This window comes from Notolepis coatsorum (genome assembly GCF_963971535.1).
Source record: "Notolepis coatsorum genome assembly, chromosome: 11".
Taxonomy (NCBI): domain Eukaryota; kingdom Metazoa; phylum Chordata; class Actinopteri; order Aulopiformes; family Paralepididae; genus Notolepis; species Notolepis coatsorum.
The window spans coordinates 79,685,068-79,709,485 of record NC_140175.1 but is presented as its reverse complement, the minus strand read 5'-3'; positions in this window follow the sequence as shown (position 1 = coordinate 79,709,485).

The window sequence follows — 24,418 nt, the reverse complement described above, 5'->3', positions numbered from 1 at the left end:
TGCTGTCCCTGTACCTTTACGCATACGCTGGGTGAGTTTTGATTGTGATGTCACTCACTCAGCGTAGTGCCCTTGCCCCCGTTCCCGTTGCTGTCCCTGTACCTTTACGCATACGCTGGGTGAGTTTTGATTGTGATGTCACTCACTCAGCGTAGTGCCCTTGCCCCCGTTCCCGCTGCTGTTCCTGTACCTTTACGCATACGCCTGGGTGAGTTTTGATTGTGATGTCACTCTCCCAGCGTATTGCCTCTGTTAGTTAGTTTGGACATTTCATCTCCCAGCGTATTGCCTCTGTTAGTTAGTTTGGACATTTCATCTCCCAGCGTTATGCCTCTGTTTTTGGTTCTCACTTAGAATAGTATTTTTGGACTTTACATCTCCCCCTGTGTGTTTGTCACACGAAGATATTATTACTTTGTTCACTTTGTTATTTGGACTGTTCTGCACCTGCTCTGTTTTTTCCCTTTTGTGCATTAACTATCTCCTCTGTCCTGCAGAGCGGCCCAGATGATTTCCACCAGTCCTCCCAGTTCCTCCCTGTTTCCCAGCCCGCCTCCGCGGGCCTCAGTCCCCTCTGTTCTCTAGTTCTCCCCTTTCTAGTTCCACCTAGTTCCTGTTCCCTAGTTCTCCCCTTTCTAGTTCCACCTAGTTCCTGTTCCCTAGTTCTCCCCTTTCTAGTTCCACCTAGTTCCTTGTCCCTAGTTCCCTAGTTCCCCTAGTCCCCGTTTCTCCTGTTCCCTTGCTCTCCTAGTCCCTAGTCCTCTCTCCCTAGTTCTCCTTGCCCCTGGTTTACCTAGTCTCTAGTTCCCTTAACCTTCCCTTAGGCGTTCCCTTACTTTCCCTTAGTGTTCCTTTTTCCTGCCCGCCTCTTAAAGGCACCTTTCCTTCCCCTCATATTATATTCCTGTATTTGTGATTCTCCCTTAAAGGGACAGTGCCCTTTTCCCTGTATTTCCCTGTTGTTCAATAAATATCTGTTTCTTGGCAAACCATCATACCTGTCTTGTGTTGTGCGATTGGGGTCGGTTACAAACCATAACAGTACGACCCCACCAAGTCTACGACCCCAGCCAGCACAGACTGTGTATGTTGAGTTTGCCTTTTTTTTTCTTGTCCCCTCTAGCTTCCCTGTTTAGCCCAGTTTAGCTTCCCTGTTTAGCTTGTTAGTCTCCCCGGTTAGCTCCCCTGTTTGCTTCCCGTTTTGCCCTGTTTGACCCCCCTGTAGCTAGCCATGCCCTGGCGGCTAACCCAGTCCCTCAGCAGAGCCCCTGTCTGCTAGTCTTGCCCCGGCTGCTAGCACAGCCTCTATGTTTATGCAGCCCTTGCTGCTGGCATGGGCCCTGTAGCTAGCCATGCCCTGGCAGCTAACCCAGTTTCCCTCTGCATGGCCCCGGTCTGCTAGCTTGGCCCCGGCTGTTAGCACAGCCTCTATGTTAATGCAGCCTTGCAGCTGGCATAGGCCCTGTAGCTAGCCAGGCCCAAGCAGCTAACCCGGTCCCTCTGCATGGCCTCCACTTTTTTTGTGTAGTTTCTCCCACTGCTAGGACTGCCCTTCAGCTAGCAAGGTCAGTATTCCCACAGCTAGGACTGTCCTTCCAGCTAGCTTGATCTCTCATGCTGGTCCAGCCCTGTCTGCCAGCCTAGCTCCGGCAGCTAGCGCAGCCTCTATGTAGATGTAGCAGTACAGCTAGCATAGGCCCTTTAGCTATCAGTGCCCTGGCAGCTACCCTTTCCCTCTGCTAGCCTAGCTCGGCAGCTAGCGCAGCCTCTATGTTGATGTGGCAGTACAGCTAGCATAGGCCCTGTAGCTATCAGTGCCCTGGCAGCTACCCTTTCCCTCTGCTAGCCTGGCTCCGGCAGCTTGCGCAGCCTCTATGTTGATGTAGCAGTACAGCTAGCATAGGCCCTGTAGCTATCAGTGCCCTGGCAGCAACCTTCCCTCTGCTAGCCCTTTCCCGGTGCTACCATGGTTACCCCTTTGCTACCCTGCTTGCCCCTCAGTTCTCTAGACCAGTTCCTCTAGACTAGTTCTCTAGACCCAGTTCCTCTAGACCAGTTCCCCCAGTTACCCCTCGGCGACCCTGTTTTTTTTGCTAGCCCCACTCTTGTGGTGGCTTCCCCTTCTGGCTTGGCCAGTGCCTTCGTTTTTGTCTTGTTTTGCCCCCTGCCACTCTGTCTGTATTTGTTTTGGGTCGCCGGGTGGCTCCCGTTGGAGGGGGGGATACTGTGAGGTTTTGCCCGCTGCTCACTACCTTTTCTCTGTCTTCTTTAAGCCTACTGTTAGGAATTCCCTATTCTCTGTCTTCTTTAAGCCTACTGTTAGGAATTCCCTACTCACTCTCTCTAGCCCCCACCCTCTCGTTCCTTACCCTTAGTGGCCACACCTGTTTTGATATTCTATTATCTCTCGCACCTGTGGTGGCAGGCTAATTAGTCCCCCTGTGGGCTTTAAATACCAGGGCGCTTCCCCTCGTTTTGGCGTGGGGTCGTGTTGTATACTTGCCGAGTCATTTCTCTAAACATCTAGACTCTTTCGGGAGATCCTCTGTCTGCCTTTTCTGTTCCATTCTCCGGCGTCGAGATGTTTGCTCCAGCCTTCGCCAGCTGTCGCCGTTGCCTGTGGGGGAGACTGGTCTGCGCTCCCTGTACTTCCACGGGAGGCACCCCAGCGTTCCACTACAGACCCCCGCGCAGCTGTTCGTCCTGACGCACATCCAGACCAGCGCAGACGCTCTCCAGTCCTCAGCGCGCAACGCGCATCTTCCAAGGACGCTCGAGCTTGGCACGCTCTCCAGACCAGCGCGCAACGCGCATCTTCCAAGGACGCTCGAGCTTGGCACGCTCTCCAGACCAGCGCGCAACGCGCATCTTCCAAGGACGCTCGAGCTTGGCACGCTCTCCAGACCAGCGCGCAACGCGCATCTTCCAAGGACGCTCGAGCTTGGCACGCTCTCCAGACCAGCGCGCAACGCGCATCTTCCAAGAACCTTCGAGCTTGGCACGCTCCTCCGTACCAGCGCATTGACGCGCATCTTCCAGACCTTCGAGCTTGGCACGCTCCTCCGTACCAGCGCACTGACGCGCATCTTCCAGACCTTCGAGCTTGGCACGCTCCTCCGTACCAGCGCACAGACGCGCATCTTCCAGACCTTCGAGTTTGGCACACTCCTCCTCGCAGACGCACCCCGAGGCGTCTCTCTGTTCCGACGCGCACACCAAGGTGTGGCGCGCACTCTGTTCCTCGGCTCCAACAGCGGCTACCCGGTGGACGATGCCCTCGCCACCGCCACTGTTCCGACGCGCACACCAAGGTGTGGCGCGCACTCTGTTCCTCGGCTCCAACAGCGGCTACCCGGTGGACGATGCCCTCGCCACCGCCACTGTTCCGACGCGCACACCAAGGTGTGGCGCGCACTCTGTTCCTCGGCTCCAACAGCGGCTACCCGGTGGACGATGCCCTCGCCACCGCCACTGTTCCGACGCGCACACCAAGGTGTGGCGCGCACTCTGTTCCTCGGCTCCGACAGCGGCTACCCGGTGGACGACATCCTCGTCACCGCCGCTGTTCCAGCACCCTGTTCCTCGGCTCCGACAGCGGCTACCCGGTGGACGACATCCTCGTCACCGCCGCTGTTCCAGCACTCTGTTCCTCGGCTCGGACAGCTAGCCACCCGGTGGCGATGCCCTCGCCCCGTTGCTGTCCCTGTACCTTTACGCATACGCTGGGTGAGTTTTGATTGTGATGTCACTCACTCAGCGTAGTGCCCTTGCCCCCGTTCCCGTTGCTGTCCCTGTACCTTTACGCATACGCTGGGTGAGTTTTGATTGTGATGTCACTCACTCAGCGTAGTGCCCTTGCCCCCGTTCCCGTTGCTGTCCCTGTACCTTTACGCATACGCTGGGTGAGTTTTGATTGTGATGTCACTCACTCAGCGTAGTGCCCTTGCCCCCGTTCCCGCTGCTGTTCCTGTACCTTTACGCATACGCCTGGGTGAGTTTTGATTGTGATGTCACTCTCCCAGCGTATTGCCTCTGTTAGTTAGTTTGGACATTTCATCTCCCAGCGTATTGCCTCTGTTAGTTAGTTTGGACATTTCATCTCCCAGCGTTATGCCTCTGTTTTTGGTTCTCACTTAGAATAGTATTTTTGGACTTTACATCTCCCCCTGTGTGTTTGTCACACGAAGATATTATTACTTTGTTCACTTTGTTATTTGGACTGTTCTGCACCTGCTCTGTTTTTTCCCTTTTGTGCATTAACTATCTCCTCTGTCCTGCAGAGCGGCCCAGATGATTTCCACCAGTCCTCCCAGTTCCTCCCTGTTTCCCAGCCCGCCTCCGCGGGCCTCAGTCCCCTCTGTTCTCTAGTTCTCCCCTTTCTAGTTCCACCTAGTTCCTGTTCCCTAGTTCTCCCCTTTCTAGTTCCACCTAGTTCCTGTTCCCTAGTTCTCCCCTTTCTAGTTCCACCTAGTTCCTTGTCCCTAGTTCCCTAGTTCCCCTAGTCCCCGTTTCTCCTGTTCCCTTGCTCTCCTAGTCCCTAGTCCTCTCTCCCTAGTTCTCCTTGCCCCTGGTTTACCTAGTCTCTAGTTCCCTTAACCTTCCCTTAGGCGTTCCCTTACTTTCCCTTAGTGTTCCTTTTTCCTGCCCGCCTCTTAAAGGCACCTTTCCTTCCCCTCATATTATATTCCTGTATTTGTGATTCTCCCTTAAAGGGACAGTGCCCTTTTCCCTGTATTTCCCTGTTGTTCAATAAATATCTGTTTCTTGGCAAACCATCATACCTGTCTTGTGTTGTGCGATTGGGGTCGGTTACAAACCATAACAGGTGTCATGTGAATAGGCTAATGAAAAGTCCTGCCCGCGTCTCGTCGGAGCTGAGATGTGACAGGACTGTTGTTTCACATGCTGTGTTGTGTTCTAATGTGCCTTACAGGACACACAGGGTTGATGTTGGGAGTGCGAACACCATTGAGCAATTCACGTATGGTTGACTACAGTATACCGTCATGGCCTCGGTATGAGGAATGTGCCAGCCACGTCCGACGGCTGATGCATCTGGTATTGGGTGAGGTGGTGGTTGACCGTGTGGGCCCAAAATAGGGGCATGTGGCCTATATGGAGTGTGATTTCTATTTATTTTTGTTCTGTTGGTGCTAATCGGATGTTGGTTGATAATAAGTGATAATGTTTTGCTAACCCTGCGGGTTCGCTCTTATGGGGGGAGGTGTGACGTACGTGGGTTGGTCATTATCATTATTACTGTATTTGGAAGACCATGTGAACATCAGATTAGTATCGTTTGTATGTGTGTGTGTGTGTGTGAACATGAGAGCTAATGATATCTCTTCTTCTCTTCCTGTCAGGTGCTGCCCATCCCTATACTGAAGGGTGCTGATTGCCTAATGAGGGACAGCTGATGGCAATCACATCAAGAGGGACGGGTGCACAAGTAGCTGACAGCACACACACGTCGGGGCGCCTCATTGTGTCACTTGCTGGTGATCACGGTGTCGGAGGTTGCCTGTGGTTGCCACTGTGGTGGAACTGTGTTTCATTTGCCCTTGTTGTAGTGTATTTGGCCTTGTCTCCATAACTGTATGAGACTGTGTGTTCGTCCTGTTCACACTGGTAGGTATCTGAGCTAGCGTTGCTACCAGGTAACATATAGAGACATATATATAGATTGGCCTCTGTGTTAATTGACACATTCATGGGGGAGCATGTCTATATTATTGGCCTTATCATTTAATCCCTAGTGTTGTCTGTTTGTCCATTTATATCTACCTTGTTTGTTCTCCCCTTACCTTTTTCCCTTTGTGTGATCTAGGGTTGAAATCCCCTAATAACATCCCCTTTTCCCCTTTGGGGAACAGGCCGTGGGTTGGAAGCCCCACACCTAATAAATACCATTTACCATCTGAAAACGTCTTTGTTTACTATCTGCCAACCCGGGACTGTTTTGAAAAGCATTTTCTACTGAGGGGGTTGTTTCTGCTCATGTACCACCTGCCCAGTCACTATCCTGCATGGTCGTTAGACCTCTGTACATGACAGGGGGGCACAATGGTTTTTCAACACAGGTTCCCTTTTATACGTTTCAGCCTGTTACAGCGGCGCTGTGGCTTGCTTGGCGCTGCCCACGGTGCTGAACTAAACAGCAGAGAGGCAATTGAAAAATCTAATTTCTCTCTATCTTAAGAACTTTCACTTATACAAAAACAGACTGAACGGATATATATAACAGACCTGCTGGGGCAGCGGACTGAGAGCAGGGGACACAAACAGGCTGCATAAGATGGTCAAGAAGGCCAGTAGCGTGGTTGGGGTGGAGCTGGACTCTAGCGAGGGTGGCGGAGAGGAGGAACCTTGCTAAGCTCCAGGCCATCAGGGAAAACCCCTCCCACCCACTATACACAGACTTGGCTGACAGGAGGAGCATGTTATAGGCTCATACTACCTAAATGCAGCACTGAACGGCACAGGAAGTCCTTCATTCCGACAGCCATCAGACTATACAATGCATCACTGTGCCTCACTGCATCACTGAGCACAGAGTGACAATTACCATCTTCCTGGACTCTTACTTTTTAAACAGCACTGTGCATTATTACACCTACTGTAGACTTCAGTATATTTTTACTGTATTTATTTACTGTATCTTTTATTCTATTTTTATTCTATTTAATTTTATTCTATTCTTAGGCCATTTGTTTTGTTATTCTTATTTGTGACTTGTTCTGTCTAAATGTTTAATGTTGAGTGATTTGCAGTGTCAAATTTCCCTCAGGATAATACATTTCTATTCTATTCTATTCTATATCTTTGAAAAGTCTCCATGTATTCAACACTTCTGAATTCACTGACAAACTGAACTGAACTGACAAAAATAAGGTGCATAAAAAAGCAAACAAAATTCCTCCACAGGCTACTCACCATCATAAGAGGCAAGCGGCGTTTGGGGACAGAATGAAATCTTCTTAAAACACTGCCCCTCCATTCATTCCTGAACTTTTTTGTTAAGTCCTTCTCAAATGCCAACTGAATTAAATTGGCCTTAGTTGCGTCGATGAAGCATACTAAGGCGATGTTCTGTAAAGACGTTCTTGAGGGTAGAAAACGAATTCTCACAGAGTGCCGTGCTAGCTTCAGTAGTGTTGTTGTTGACATCAGTGCCCACTAGGGCTGTCCCCGACTAAGGATTTGGATAGTTGACTTTGATTGGGGGGGGGGGAAATGTTTTTTTTTATTTTAATTTTTTTTTACCAGGGTGGGCACAGCTGACTCAGTGGGCGGGCCCGGCCCCCTAATGCCCGCCCATGGCGCCGGGACTGCATGTGGGGTTTCTCAGCCAGTCTATAGGGTCCAGTACACAATGAACACCTTCTCGCCTTCACCTCTCCTCTCACTACCTCACCTCACAAAACTCTGATTATATACCAATCTCTCTCTCAATGTAACAACTCCAACCTCACCTTCGCTCAACTCATCTCTCACTAACCTAGTGTATTTGTAGTGTCTGGGGTGTGTGAACATGAGATATCGGTGAACTAATGATGCACAGGTGTGTTCTATCAGTACTAATCAGCTACCTAATTGTTTCTACTCCTTCCGTGGCAGAAATATCTCCCATCCTTCACATATCCATGAGAGGGGGGGGGGTGATATCTGCCACAATATATATAATTTTTATTCACGCAATTGACCTGCAATTTCCACAAATGTCCAGTGTTGGATCATACAAATTTGTGTTGGCCAGATGGTTGCATTATAACCTACCAAACGTATAACGTATAACACAACTTTGTACACATATCCTTTTGTCCTTGCTCTACAGCCTTTACCAACAACCCCCCGTCTGCATCACCCTGGACTTCCACCATGTTTAGAGTGTTGTGTTTTCTCGTCACAATGACGCCAAATACACTACATACGCAAAATGGTCTTCAAACGGGCTCAGTCAAATAAATCGTACGACTGCCACAATAACCAAAGAAGTTGCCAAACTCGCTTAGCCTACACAAAACTGTCCGGGACTCACCAACAATTTGTGCAATCATTACAAAGCTATCACATGAAACATTATAAAAGAGCTAGCTATAAAGAGCTAGCTATAAAGCACTAGCTATGAAGCACTAGCTATAAAGAGCTAGCTATAAAGCACTACCTATGAAGCACTACCTATAAAGAGCTAGCTATAAAGCACTAGAGCTATGAAGCACTAGCTAAAAAGCACTAGCAATAAAACACTAGCTATATAGAGCTAGCTATGAAGCACTAGCTATGAAGCACTACCTATGAAGCACTAGCTATAAAGCACTAGCTATGAAGCACTAGAGCGCACTACCTATGAAGCACTAGCTATAAAGCACTAGCTATGAAGCACTCACACGCCATAACCATAACACAAGAGCATCATACATTTTGGTCAGTGTAACAGAGATCTATAATACGTGATGTGTTAGCAATTGTAGCACGCGCTGGTAAGTCAAGACATGTTTGGAATATATGAATGGGCTGTAGCTGGAGGTGAGAGAGGAGTCAGACATTTGGAAATGTGTGCGTCTCTCACCCACACACACAGGCTTTCAACCCCAAGGTGTGGCCCTGCCCAGGGCAAGGACGACTCCCCCATGAAGGGAGAACAAAAATAATTCCCCTCCACATCGACACACAAACACATGCACGCACGCACGCACACACACACACGCGCACGCACGCATGCACACACACACACACACAGACACACACACACACACACCACACACACACACACACACACACACACACACACACACACACACACACACACACACACACACACACACACACACACACACACACACTTAAGAATACCTCAGAGAGAGACCAGCCACCATCTGCACTATATCCCTACAGACCCACCCCCACCCCCACCCCCCCCCTCTCTCTCTCTCTCTCTCTCTCTCTCTCTCTCTCTCTCTCTCTCTCTCTCTCTCTCTCTCTCTCTCTCTCTCTCTTTTCTCTCTCTCTCTCTCTCTCTCTCTCTCTCTCTCTCTCTCTCTCTCTCTCTCTCTCTCTCTCTCTCTCTCTCTCTCTCTCTCTCTCTCTCTCTCTCTCTCTCTCTCTCTCTCTCTCTCTCATCCATACAAACCAAACACAAAAATACACACTTTTCTACATTAGCCACACTATAGCAAACCCAATATTGATATACAGTTATATGGAAAACAAGGGTGTGTGCATACTTCCATTGTCTTTACTTGACTCTTATAATGTGTGTCCATACTCCCATTATCTTCACTTTACTCTTATACAGTGTATCCATACTTCCATTGTCTTCACTTTACTCGTATAAGGTGTATGCATACTTCCATTATCTTCACTTTACTATATGGTGTATCTGTTTTACTTTGTTGTTACTTAGTTCCCCTGAGCCCCTGCCCCTTAGCTGCCCCCCCCCCCCCCACTGTTAAGCGCCTTGGGTCTCCTTTATAAATAAATAAATAAATAAATAAATGAATATAAAAAAAATATATATATATATATATTATTATTATTATTATTATTATTATTATTATTATTATTATTATTATTATTATTATTATTATTATTATTATTATTATTATTATTATTATTATTATTATTATTATTATTATCCATACTTCCATTGTCTTCACTTGACTCTTATAAGGTATGTCCTTACTTCCATTGTCTTCACTTTACTCCTATGACGTGTATCTATACTTCTATTGTCTTCACTTGACTTTTATAAACTGGAGAATGATGTGTCAATTTAAAAAAAAATTATTATCTTTATTTCGAACATGCAATGAATTCAAACAATAACAGAAGCAAAACACATGCTCAACACACACTCAATCTACATGTTCGAAAAGGAGTAGGAAGAAGTATACACTTATTTAATCCTACCCCTTTTCCACTACTCAAATGAGTGTACTATTTTAAAACATAAAAAAGATAAAATATATATATATGCAAAACAAAAAAAACAAAAACTATATATGTAAAACATGAAAGACATTTTTTTAAACACCCATGAATATCAAGTCCCTTCCTCATCCCTGTACCTCATGAACATCATTTCCTTATACATCAGTTTGAATTGTCTCATGTTTGGACATTGCTTTAGCACCACATTTAGACTGTTCCACAGTTTCACTCCACATAATTTGAGATGCAGTGTCTTCTCATGGTAGTGCGTACATTTAGAACTTTTAAATTGAGTTCTCCCCTCAGATTATAACCCCCTCCCTATCAAAGAACAGTTCTTGAATGTTTCCTGGAAGTACATGACCTTTTGCTTTATACATTAATTGTGCCGTTTTAAATTCCACAAGATCATTTAACTTTAATGTTTTTGACTTTAAAAATAATATGTTTGTGTGATCACGATAACCTGCAATGTGAACTATCCTTATGGCCCTTTTTTGGAATATAAAAAGTGGTTGTAGTATAGACTTATAAATCCCCAGACTTCAGCACAGTAATTTAAATATGGTAAAACTAGTGAACAGTAGAGCATGTAGAGTGCTTTTCTATCCAGAATGTGCTTTACTTTACTCATGACTGAAATGCTTCTTGACAGTTTAGATTGGACATGTCCATACTTCTATTGTCTTCACTTGACTTATAAGGTGTGCCCATACTTCCATTGTCTTCACCTGACTCGTATAGGGTGTGCCCATACTTCCATTGTCTTCACTTGACTCTTATACGGTTGTGCATACTTCCATTGTCTTTACTTGACTCTTATAATGTGTGTCCATACTCCCATTGTCTTCACTTAACGATTTTCCATTCTCTTTACTTTTTCATCATAGGCTACTTTCAAACCCTATAGCTAAACTAAATATCCCTTCAACAATAGCAGTTATGACACGTAACTGCACACACACACACACACACACACACACACACACACACACACACACACACACACACACACACACACACACACACACACACACACACACACACACATACACACACACACACACACACACACAGGCATGGAGAGTAAGTACTTTTTGTACTTCATTGCGATTTTGAGGTAGTACTTTACTTGAGTATTTCCATTTTTGTGGACTTAATAGTTTTACTCCACTATTTTCAAATACATTTAAATAATAACATCTGTACTATTCCTTTTGCATAGAAGACAGACAATCAATTAATTTAATTATTTAGCTTGCTCTTTACCTTTGAGCTAGCCAACTTTGAGAGAGAACCATCAGAGGTCAAATCATTCTGGTCCTGCTCACCTCTAGAGGTCACTGCATCAAATAAAGTATTTTACTTTTAATACTTTTGAGTACTTTCAATATTACATACTTATACTTGAGTATAATTTTGAATGGAGGACTTTCACTTCTACCTCACCACAGTGTTTCTGCTTTTATTGCATTATGTATTTGGATACTCCTCCCACCACACACACGCATGCATGCACGTACACACAAACATGCACACACGTGAACACACACACACACACACACACACACACACACACACACACACACACACACACACACACACACACACACACACACACACACACACACACACACACACACACACACACACACACACACACACACACACACACACACATACACACACACACACACACACAGGCATGGAGAGTAAGTACTTTTTGTACTTCATTGCGATTTTGAGGTAGTACTTTACTTGAGTATTTCCATTTTTGTGGACTTAATAGTTTTACTCCACTATTTTCAAATACATTTAAATAATAACATCTGTACTATTCCTTTTGCATAGAAGACAGACAATCAATTAATTTAATTATTTAGCTTGCTCTTTACCTTTGAGCTAGCCAACTTTGAGAGAGAACCATCAGAGGTCAAATCATTCTGGTCCTGCTCACCTCTAGAGGTCACTGCATCAAATAAAGTATTTTACTTTTAATACTTTTGAGTACTTTCAATATTACATACTTATACTTGAGTATAATTTTGAATGGAGGACTTTCACTTCTACCTCACCACAGTGTTTCTGCTTTTATTGCATTATGTATTTGGATACTCCTCCCACCACACACACGCATGCATGCACGTACACACAAACATGCACACACGTGAACACACACACACACACACCACACACACACACACACACACACACACACACACACACACACACACACACACACGCACGCACACGCACACACACACACACACACACAGACAAACAGACACACAACACACACAGACAAACAGACACACATGCACGCACACATGCACGCACACACACAGTGTTCTCAATTTGGATTTATAAAAGCAGGCGTGTTGATATGGTGCACAACAGAGCTGCCTGGATAGCGGGCGGCAGGGTGTTTGATGGGGTCGGCCAGACCGTTAATCACCAAAATGGTTCCGTTAGCCGCAACGGCTAAATCATCAGCAGCAGGCAGCGCGGCACATGCCACCACCACTAGCCGGAGAGATCGGCCACACTGTATGTCCTTCCCAGTGTGTGTACTGGGAGGGTGGAGGTGAGAGGTCGGCAGAGGTGTAGAATCTGAAATGCCGTTAAATAGCGACGTCTAGGCAAAAGAGCCCTCCTTTGATATTGCACTTTGTTTACATTTTCTGTTTTGGTCTGAAATGTGGGTCAGACTGGCCCTTTTGTCCTGAAATGTGGGTCCTTTTTCCACAGGTCACACCTACTTTTGGTGGAAAACAGAAAGGCCATTCCTATAGATCTCTATTGTATTTGGCCTGTCTAGAAACTGTCACGAGAATGCTTACATTGTTTGAAACGTTTGTTTTGTTACTGCATCGAGTTGTGTTAATCGATTATTTTCCAACACTGGCCGCCATTGAGCGTTCGCGCCGTTGTGAAAAGTTACATTTAATTCGTATTCAGGTATGTCCCTTCACTCTACCGCTATCGTGTTTCCCCATCCAGCTGCAGGATATTTCCCCATTTCTCTACCTCTACATTTAATATTAAGCTTATGAATCTCTGGATGACCTAAAGTAATGACTATTTCTAGGACTTGATAGTCTTCGGCATGATTTATATCAGTTTGTTTTGTCCTAACGTTGTATATTCTGAACAAATGCTGCCTATGTTTAAGTCACAGAATATTTTCCTGTGTTCTTATTGTTTTTTGATTAAAACTGTGTGAACGGCCATTTTTGCCCAGGTTGTGTGAAGGCCTGACTGATAACATTGACACTGAACCTTGATTGCTATATGAGAGGAAGCTGGACTATGTCATTTGACTAATTGGGGAGGGGTTGCAGGCTTTATTTTGTGTGGGAAGCCACACAACCAGGAAAGTGATATGGAATGGCAGACTGGTTCCTACAAGGAAGTCTCACACATTACACGGACACTTCACATCATCTGTGACGGCTCTTTAAGCCTTTACAATGCCAACCCAGCTTTCTCCAACCCAACCACTACAGAGTAGAAACAAGCTTGTCTCTCGTCTTTGTCTTTGCTTAGGGATCACTTATACTACACCCCCCAAGCTAAGTAGCATTATTTTCTGCTCACATGTTGATGTTGGATATTGAACTGTGAGCGAATGCAACACTCATTCAGTTCTCCATTGACAGGTTGACCTATATTCCTGGAGAAGATTGGTTTCCAATGCAGAATCACCTTGTGACTTTTTCCTGTGCACAGACCGTCCTCCTCATATCACAGTAGCCAGTGTTTTCCTCATGAATTTGTTTCCCTTCCCTAGGGCTGTCCCCGACTAAGGATTTGGATGGTCGACTATGATTGGCCAAAATTTGCCGTTAGTCGACTATTGGTCGAAAAAAATAATAATAATAATATATATATATATATATATATATATATATATATATATATATATATATATATATATATATATATATATATATATATTTGTAAATAATATTTATTTTTATTTTTTTATCATCATTCCATTTGGGCTGTGGGGGGTGCTTAATGTCTGAAGGAGTCGACTGAAGGCTTCTTGTCCTCTGCAAAAGCATGCAATTGGTCCACTGATGGATACATCTTGATATTTGTCTAGTCTAGCGTGTTCATTAGATGGGTGAAATCCTCTTTCAGTGCCTCTGTGCCTGTTTTCGTAGGCAGTTAGCCTCTGGTATGCGTGCCATTAGCGTTAGCCACGCTTCTAGGCCTCTTTTCTTTTGGAAAGAATGATAAAAATAAAAAATAAAAATATTAGAATTTTCTTTTTAATATATATTCGACTAAGAGGTTGGCCAGTCGACTACGGCTCCTTTCGACCGATTAGTCGACTAATCGACTTATAGGGGTCAGCCCTACCCTTCCCCATAGATTGTCTCCCCCATTGTTTGTACATTCCCCCCCCCCCCCCCCCAACTATGGCAAAAAATTTACAGTATTTTCCTTTCCCGTTTACCAGTAATTTCTTTCTTGATACTGCATGTGGGGTTAACCTCTTAACACATTGAGTGCCAATGACGAGAAATCTCGTTTTTTAATCGTTATTTCTTTTATTAGCGATGTCCATTCATTTGTAATCAATCCAGCCTCAGGTTATCATTGGGACTGTCTATGAGCTTGAAAAGGGCAAATACCGCCCCCTATCGTCTCCCGGATGGTATTGCACCCATTGGAATGGACTCAATGAAAATGCATGTGAAAAGAAAACTCCGGATTCCACATTTGACTTCTCCCGGAGACTATTGCATTCATTGGGGCAAACGAAAGCAGCATGGATTATCTGTTTCGAGGTCTAATGTTGGATCAATAAACGCGATCGATATTTGGAATGGCGATCAGGAATTAGAATAATCTTTTTGCAGAACATCTGATCTGAGGTAAGGAATCTATTTTACCTGTTTTGGGGTAATCAGATGTTTTTTTCACATATTTCACAACGTGTCTGTGTCTGTGTGTGTGTGCGTGTATGACGTTAGCGCTGACCAGGTCATAGCTAAGCGATTTTTCAGCCTGCTTCTCTAGCGTGCATAAGTACACATATACTATCTATAATCTAGCGTTTATTTGAAAACTATTCATAAATCAGCCGAAAAATGACAACGTGTTGTGTGTATTCCAGTAAAGGGCGATTCCTGCGTAATCTTAAATTTTTTTTAGACATTTTCAAAACTATACTCGTATTCAAAACGGTATAAAACGGAAATGTACAGAAGAAAAAACTATCCGTTTTGTACATGTTGACTGCAAGCAAGTCATTGATAAGCGACGGGCATATTAGACACATAATTTAAGATATAGTTTATGCGTTCACAAATGTGCTCGCCCTCTCATTGACTAAAGCGCTGGCACTCAAGCGATAAATAGCCCACCCCATGCTGGCAATCAAAGTGTTAAGCATCGGGCGGCCGTCACGCACTCACGCGTGCATCGTGCGCAGTTGCGCACGTCGCGGCACCTTGCGCTTGTCTGCCGGCTCCGGGCTGATCAACTGATACACTGTTGGAAAGTTTAATTTGCCGCCTTTCGATCATCACCTCACTCAACCTATTGCATGCTTTGGGTCTCGAGTTACAAGATGAAATATCCGGCGACTGTCATTCATCAGATGGGCGCTCAAAGTGGGGGAAGGTGAGACAAAAAGAAGAAGTCCTTTGTTTTGACCGCAAATGACATCACGCCATAAATCCATCTCTACAGACTGTATGAATTAATGTTGCGTTTTTTTTTATGTAGCCAAGAGTAAAGACCCTAACCCTGTCAAAACAGCAGTCATAGTGTATATTTTCAGCAAAACGTTTGTTTACCAATAGGTTAAAGTGTTATTAGTGAAATATTAGTTTTAGAAATCTATTCAGAAACTAGGGAATATCCGCCATTTTGAATGCACACCGCCATTTTGAATGTGCGCCACCATCTTGTTTGTAGTCATATGAGGAGAGGAGACCCAAAGCTTTTGAATGGTGTTGGAATTTCGAAAAACAACTTACCCAGCCCAAGCCGGCTCCTGTCAATCATATGACTTGTGGAATTATTTTTTTATTTATCTTATTTTTGGGATTATCTACCACAAACCTGAACATTATTGGCATAAATTAGAACACAGTTAGTTTAACTACCTTTCTGTAAACGTTTAGCAAAAATCTGCATTGCAATATGATGAAAAATGGCAGAGCAATATACATTATAAAAAGGATTTCATTCACGATTTGTGGATCACGCCTGGTGATACTAAATCCAGATTTAACTCTACCATTGGAAAGAGGAGATTTCGCCTGATCCATAGATTGGCTATAATAAGGTCATTTATATGCCTGATATTCTATATTCTATAATAATATTTCAAATTGCATGTGTCCGGATGGCAGAATTCAGTACTGTATCTACAAAAACTTCTGTTTAATCATCTTCAGTTTTTTTTTTACATGTGATCTCAAGAAGGTGCTGAATGAGCTCAGTGGCAGTTTTTCATGTCTGGTCATTTTTAGCATGGTGTTATTCACCGTCAAAGTTTAAAATATAATTGATATATCTCCTTTGGTTCATTACAATTTACTCAAGCAAGAGATCCATAGATGTCCCTAGATACCAAGAATATGCAAATGACCCTTGTAGAAGTGGAGCAATCTTCCATTTACTTAGGTATATGTTTAGGCGGATTTTCAGAAAATAGGGCTTAACACTTTGAGCCATGCGTTTTGTCGTTAGTTCATGCCGATCGTTGAGTGCCGCCAACGCTATATAGCGTTTGTTTGTTGTATTTTTTATTTATTGGCGATTTGAATTCATATTTCATCAATCGAGCCTCAGGTTAGTGTTGCAGACTCTCTCTGAGCTCAATTGGGAAGATACCGCCGCCTATCGTCTCTCCCTGTGTAACTGCACCCCATTACTTTAGACTGATGCGGGGGGGCGGGCCAGTTTCCTCATTTTACTTTTCCGTCAAGCCAACTGAAGAATCCATTGTGAACGCCGGCCCGGAAAACGCGTGGATTATGTATTTACAGTACCCAATGCTGAATCAATAAACGCGATCGATATTTGGAATGGCGATCAGGAATTGGAATAATCTTTTTGGATAACATCTGATCTGAGGTAAGGAATTTATTTGACCAGTCTTAGGATAATCAGAGCTATTTTCACAGAGATATCAGCGTTTGCCCTATGCGTGTGTGTGTGTGTGTGTGTGTGTGTCTGTGTGTGCGCAATCAGGAAATGAGAGAATCGATATTTCAGCCCGCTTCTATAGCGTGCATAAGTACACATACTATCGATAATCTAGCGTTGATTTGAAAACGATTCATAAATAAGCCGAAAAATTACAACGTTTTTGTGTATGCCAGAATATTCCAGTAAATGCCGTTTATCACGGAATCTTTATATTTTCCTTGAAAACGAGGGCTTTTCAAAATGCTATAAAACGGAAATGAAGCGATTACAAAACAATCAGGTTCGACAATGTTGACTGCAAACAAGTCATTGATAAACGACGGGCAGATTAGACACATAGCCATAATTTAAGACAGAGATTATGCGTTCACAACGCTATCATTGAAGTGGGTGGTGGCATTTAACGGGGGTAAGGCGCACCGCATGGCTGGTAATCAAAGTGTTAAGAGGTTAATGGGAAAGTTCTGTTTCAGCAACACCGGTGACCTGATTTGCAACGCTAAGCTAGTCTTGGCTAGCAATTTTTCCTTTTTCAAAACTTTGCCCTGTCTGTCAGCCTAGCGCTGTATTTTTGCAGATCAACCTACACATCGTTGGAAAGCTAAAATGGCCGCCGTTCGATTGACACCCTACTCAACCTATTACATGGTTACCTATCTTGGGTTACAAGGCCGAACAGCCAACGAGCGCCGGTTTCGGGCAAGTGACCACGTCCGGTTTCGGCTGGTCCTGAACGGAACAGTCACCTATATGTATGTAGTCATGTATGTCATATATGTCCTGATGAATTGAAAATGGGGGACCCTGATGTAAACAAGACGAAAGTCTTTCTCTGGTCTGCATCCCCTTAACAATTGTGTGTATTGAGCTGTACTGTATTGTACCCATTAGCAATCTGTTAATAAAGTTTTCAATCAATCAATCAACCTCTGATGGTGAAAATGATTGGCCGTTTTTGTAGCCAATGAAATTCTGGAGCTAATGGTATCTTATGCGAGGGCTGATCCCTACAGAAGACAAAGAAGTTGTTTGTTTAGAGAATTCCTCACTCGCCCGTCCAAATGAATGAGTGGTCGGCCAATTTGGACATATTATTATTATTACTCAAAACGTGAGTAACCAACACTTTTATTTTATTTTTAATTTTTTTTATTTTATTCAAACCTCTAACTCTATTACATTAGTACTCAGAGTGATTCTTTGCCTGTTGTTTCCTTTCAAAAGAGACCAGACTCATGCATGTGCTATAAGTGGTTCAAGTAATAAATCGCAAATTACTTTGGGTATGCAATTGTCCGGTGTTTTATGTTAAATGTGCCCTCAGCATAATGGGTTAAAATTCAAAATCCCCTGCCTTGCCTTTCTCAGAGAGATACATGCATATAAGAAGGCTTTGTTCACGGGACCACAGCTGCATGAACCACAGAGGAAGCTAGTAATGACCTATTAATAGTGCATTCATTTTCCTATAGCTGCAAGAGATTCCGTAGACTCCGTAACTTTACTGTACAACATGCAAGGGGAGGAAGTAACACTCTCTCTAGGGTGTGCGGAGAAGTCATTGGGTCTCATTCCCGAACAAAGTTACGACAAAATATTTCGTCTTAGCCAGATTTCGGCCCATTTAAGACATATTAGGGCTGGGAGTGGGAGTCCCCAAACTTTCCTGAGATCTTATTTGATCGTGGCTGAGAGCAGATTTAAGAGTGCTGAGGAGCACACTTAAATATGCTCTCAGCCCACGATCAAATCTCATGATTGATTGACTAATTTCAAATGTTATTATAACTTGACAGACTGTGTTCTCATAGTGATTCCTTCACGTCAACGCTACAGGCCTCCTTGGAATTAATTACTTAATCATAATTAAAATAAATATGACAATATTTGTACGATAAGAAATTACGCATTTGATGTCGGAAAAATAAACAATATGGATTAATCTGATCACAGGGCAGCTGGATTAACCATATCTGAACCAGCTATTTTGGACAAATAATTACTCAGATATTCAAACACAATTATGCAATTATTGTGAAATGATTGAAAATAATAATAATTGAATGCCTTCTGTGGAATTTGTATTTCTTATTTGTTACACATCTGTTTTAATGATTAATTATATACATTTGAAAGAATGCAGGTCAACATGCAATGTATCCCATTGATTGGTATACAATGGGACAGACCTTTGTTTGATTGATTGATTGATTGATTGAAAACTTTATTAACAGATTGCAGAATGGGTACAGTACAGTACAGCTCAATTACATAAGGGGATGCAGACCAGAGAAAGAATTTCGTCTTGTTTACATCAGGGTCCCCCATTTTCAATTCATCATAACATATATGACACACATGACACAGATAGACAGTACTGCTACATCTATACATTTATGACATACCAGATTTGCAAATACAGTACTGTTTGTGATACAAAAAGAGTCCAGAAAAGAGAGTACATTTGACATAGAAACTGTTGGAGGAGGTTGGGTAGGAGGGGTGGGTGGGGGATAGACTTACACTGTACAAGCAAAACTGTACATTGGAATATTGACAAAACCATACTTGGTCATTTACTGTACATTGGAGGGGGTTGATATAGCTATAAACCTGCATTCCTTCGAATATATCATTAATCAATTAAACTTATATTGAAATACACTATATAGCCTATACACCAACACTGAAATGACAGTGGATAAATAAATAAGAACTAAAGCTAATCGTATCTGTATATTATACGTATCTGTGTCTGTATTTGTATTTGTATTCGGATAGAATACCAGAAGTGGGCGTGGTTTATACCAGAATTATTTTGTCTTATTTATATTTTTAGGCTGTCAAAGTTAACGCGGTATTAACGCGTTATCGCCAGATTCTATTAACGCCACTATTTTTTTTAACTCACGATTAACACTATGATCGCCTGGAACGAGTTTTCACGTCATTCCGAGCCATGCTCATTCTGCCGAAGACGCCGTAACTCGTCTTTGATGTCAATATTTCAAAAATCTGTCATCGAAATCATATTTCCTTTCCGGAGCCCTGAGACACAGTGCAAAGATCCACTCAACTCTCTAGCGGTTCAAGAGCGCCATCTGGTGGCCGATCGGCAGATCGCCAACCGGATATTAACCTTTGAACCGGTAGTGCTCATCCATATGTGGTCCGGCCACTCGCTATCGTTAGAGAGACTCCGTCTTGATACAGTGAACATCGATCGGTGCAAATAACTCGAAAAAACAACATGATTTGGACGTATATACTATTATACAACCTGGAAATGGATCGGGCATTTCTACATCCCATAATAGAAAAAAATCTGTTCCACGCTCATCTGCCAGCGGCGCGAGGAAGATACGGTAAGATCCAGCGTTATATTCGAACGTGTTCTTTACTAACTGCTCTGATGAACATATGACCCACTCTGGATGAATCATCTAACGCTGCCCACGGAATTATAAGCGATCCCCCGCCCATCCGGTCATCATCAGATGATACGTAGAAACTTCTAGAAGTACCTCCAGTTGAAATTTATTATCTGGCACAGATCGCTATCAAACTGTATTTCATCATGCATATAATGCATTTGGAGCTATAAATCAAGTTCTGGAGAAAGCTGCAGAAAACGATAAAAACATACTTATACTTTAGACCATATTTTAGTATGAATATGTGAATGAAAAAGTTTAACGTTGCTACACCCTGAACAATACATATAGGACAATGAATGGGCCATAATAATGGCAATTTAGCAATAGAATTTAAAAAGTTATAGCCCTGCAAAGAAGGGGAACTTCTCCATAGACAAATAGAGCTGGCGAGGGATGGTAAATTATGAATTTAACCCATGGCGATTAAAGTGTTAACTTTAAAAAAGAATATTTACTTTTTAAATTTGTTTTTACTAGACATCACTCAGGTGTATTATTGATGCTCTCATTGATACTATGAATGTTTCTGAAGTGTGTGTGTGTGAGATATATAGAGAGAGAGGGGGGTGAGAGAGATGAGGAAGGGGCAAGAGAGAAAGAGATCTGGGAGAGTGTGTGTGAGAGAGAGGGGGGGGGGGTGTGATTACTCAGCCCTTGTGTGGGTGAATGTAACAAGTTCCTAACGTTTTCTTTCCCCTATTATTTCATGCACACTTTATTCATTGTTTTAAAATATTATTTTCTTTTAAGTTATTTTGTGCATGACTCTGTTTTGAATTTGATGCAAATTTGCAATGCATGAGGGTCATCCTTTTGTGTTAAATGGCTGCATAAAGCAAGCATTTGTTGACTTGCACACTGTAAATAATGTGACTAGTGTTTACTTAAAAAAATTAAGGCAACAAAGGGACACGTCATATAATTGAATAGATTTTAATCACATACGTTTGATTAAAATTGATTGAATAAGTGAACTAAATTTTAACCAAAAACGTAAGTGCATGCTATTAATAATAACAGTTAAAATGTGTTGGATTTAGTAATAACATGCCAAATCATGAGTTAATATAGCCCAACATTTTAAGTAAATTTAAATCAATTTCCCTTGTGAAATTGAGTTGTACTTGCAAAACATTTTTTGGCTATATTAACTCATGATTTGGCATGTTATTACTAAATCCAACACATTTGAACTGTTATTATTAATAACATGCACTTACGTTTTTGGTTTAAATTTTGTTCACTTATTCAATACATTTTAATAAAACGTAGGTGATTAAAATCTATTCAATTATATGACGTGTCCCTTTGTTGCCTTAATTTTTTTAAGTAAATCTATTCAATTATATGAAGTTTCCCTTAGTTAACTTAATTTTTTTTAAGTAAACACTACACAGTACATTTTGCAGAGTAAATTTTACTCAAACTGTGTATACACATTATTTACAACACATGGCCATTCTTATTTACCTGTATCTAAATGAATAATGCAAATGTGTTTTAATTGGCATTATAGGACTTTACATCTATTCAATAACACTGAATGTCACTGTTCTCATAATTTCTTCATTTCTATACCCAATATCATGTATTCTTGCGGTGCTTGGTTTACTTGAATTGGGTCAACAGATTACCATGCATATTAAAAAGAATACCAGGTAAATGTATTTATGCAAAATCAAAACATGTTTTTATTCCAAGTTTATTGCAAGTTTAAACAAATTAAGCACAACATAACCCCACACACCCCCCACCCCAACACTTGACCTTTTTTAAGCCAGTAGCTTATTCTTGAGGTTGGTCACTTTTGGAGACAGCCTTGTCCAATCCAGCTAGAGGAAGAGTTTCTGGAAGACTTCGAATGTGTACCTGAGACCAAAGAGAGGAAGAAAACCAATGTCAGGTGCTTAAAATGAAATGGACAACAGTCTCACAACATTGTAAATGCCCCAACACTTGACCTTGCCTCACCCCACAAGGTAAAGTGTACACAAGGTGCACATTATAAACGAACTGTTCTGTGCCAATATTCAAAACCATGAAGCCTCTCCGCTCAAATTAGTATGGCTATTTGGACAAATCTGAGATGAAACAACTACTTACAGTAACCGGATCACTGAAACTCACATTTAACCAAAACTTGAAGGAAACAATGTTATTTTTGACAGTGACTTTTCCCTTTCAATCTGCAAGGGTCACCTTTCTTAAGCCAGTAGCTTATTCTTGAGGTTGGTCACTTTTGGAGACAGCCTTGTCCAATCCAGCTCCAGGAAGAGTTTCTGGAAGATTTCGAATGTGTACCTGAGACCAAAGAGAGGAAGAAAACCAATGTCAGGTGCTTAAAATGAAATGGACAACAGTCTCACAACATTGTAAATGCCCCAAAACTTGACCTTGCCTCACCCCGCAAGGTAAAGTGTACACAAGGTGCACATTATAAACAAACTGTTCTGTGCCAATATTCAAAACCATGAAGCCTCTCCGCTCAAATGAGTATGGCTATTTGGACAAATCTGAGATGAAACAACTACTTACAGTAACCGGATCACTGAAACTCACATTTAACCAAAACTTGAAGGAAACAATGTTATTTTTGACAGTGACTTTTCCCTTTCACTCTGCAAGGGTCACCTTTCTTACCAGTATCTTATTCTTGAGGTTGGTCACTTTTGGAGACAGCCTTGTCCAATCCAGCTCCAGGAAGAGTTTCTGGAAGACTTCGAATGTGTACCTGAGACCAAAGAGAGGAAGAAAACCAATGTCAGGTGCTTAAAATGAAATGGATAACAGTCTCACAACATTGTACATGCCCCAACACTTGACCTTGCCTCACCCCGCAAGGTAAAGTGTACACAAGGTGCACATTATAAACAAACTGTTCTGTGCCAATATTCAAAACCATGAAGCCTCTCCGCTCAAATGAGCAGGGCCGCCTCAGGGGGTGTGCGAGCAGTGCGGTCGCACAGGGCCTCGCGGGAAGGGGGGCCTTGCACAATATATTTTTTTTAATTCTTTTTTTTGCGAGGCCCCCCTTCCCGCGACGCCCTTTTTCATCACAGACCTAAAATCTAGTTTTGCTTATATGCTTATATATTTCACATTAGACACGTTTGTAGAATGTGTCTGACTTGTTCCTGGGTCTGCAGACATACTCACTATTGGAGCTCTGGGGCTCTGCAGCAGACATACTATTGGTTTCAACGAAGGGAGTGGTTACATCATGTGTACGCCGGCGTGAGTCAGCTGCGTTTGACTATTTCGCGCGTGCAGCTTTGGAGGTTATGCTTAGTTATGCCAGCCAAGACGAAGAGGTCGGTCATTATCAGTCGGTCGGTCACCAAGGAACGTTGACGAAAGGCCTCTCGCTGGCGGGACAAAAAGAAGCTATGGTGGAGCCTTGTCATGGTGCAGTCGGGATATAGCCATGATGATGTCGGCTAGTAGCTAGCTTAGCTAAAGGCTAACTAGCGTTAGCTAACCTAGAGACAGCGCATGCAGCCAAGATGAAGAGGATGGTCGTTTGGCAGATGAACTTCGTCAACTCCACGCGGTTGTCTCCATCCTCTTGGACGTTTGGTGAGTTTTTAACCTATTCTATTAACTCTATTCTATTCCCGCCGTGGATCTCTCTCTCTCTCTCTCTCTCTCTGGAGCCAAACTGGCCGACTAGCTGTTGTAGTACTAGTAGCTAACGGTGTGTGGCCTGGTGTCAGCACCTGTATTGCTTTTCTTACGTTGTACAGTTGTTCAGTGGTAGCCGCATAGCTTGCTTCTGCGTTAGCTAATGGTTAGCGATAGCTAACTGTTAGTCAGTTAGCTGTTTAGCTACGATGTTAGCTGCCGGCTGCGCTCGGCTGGGAACGTTAGCTTGATGC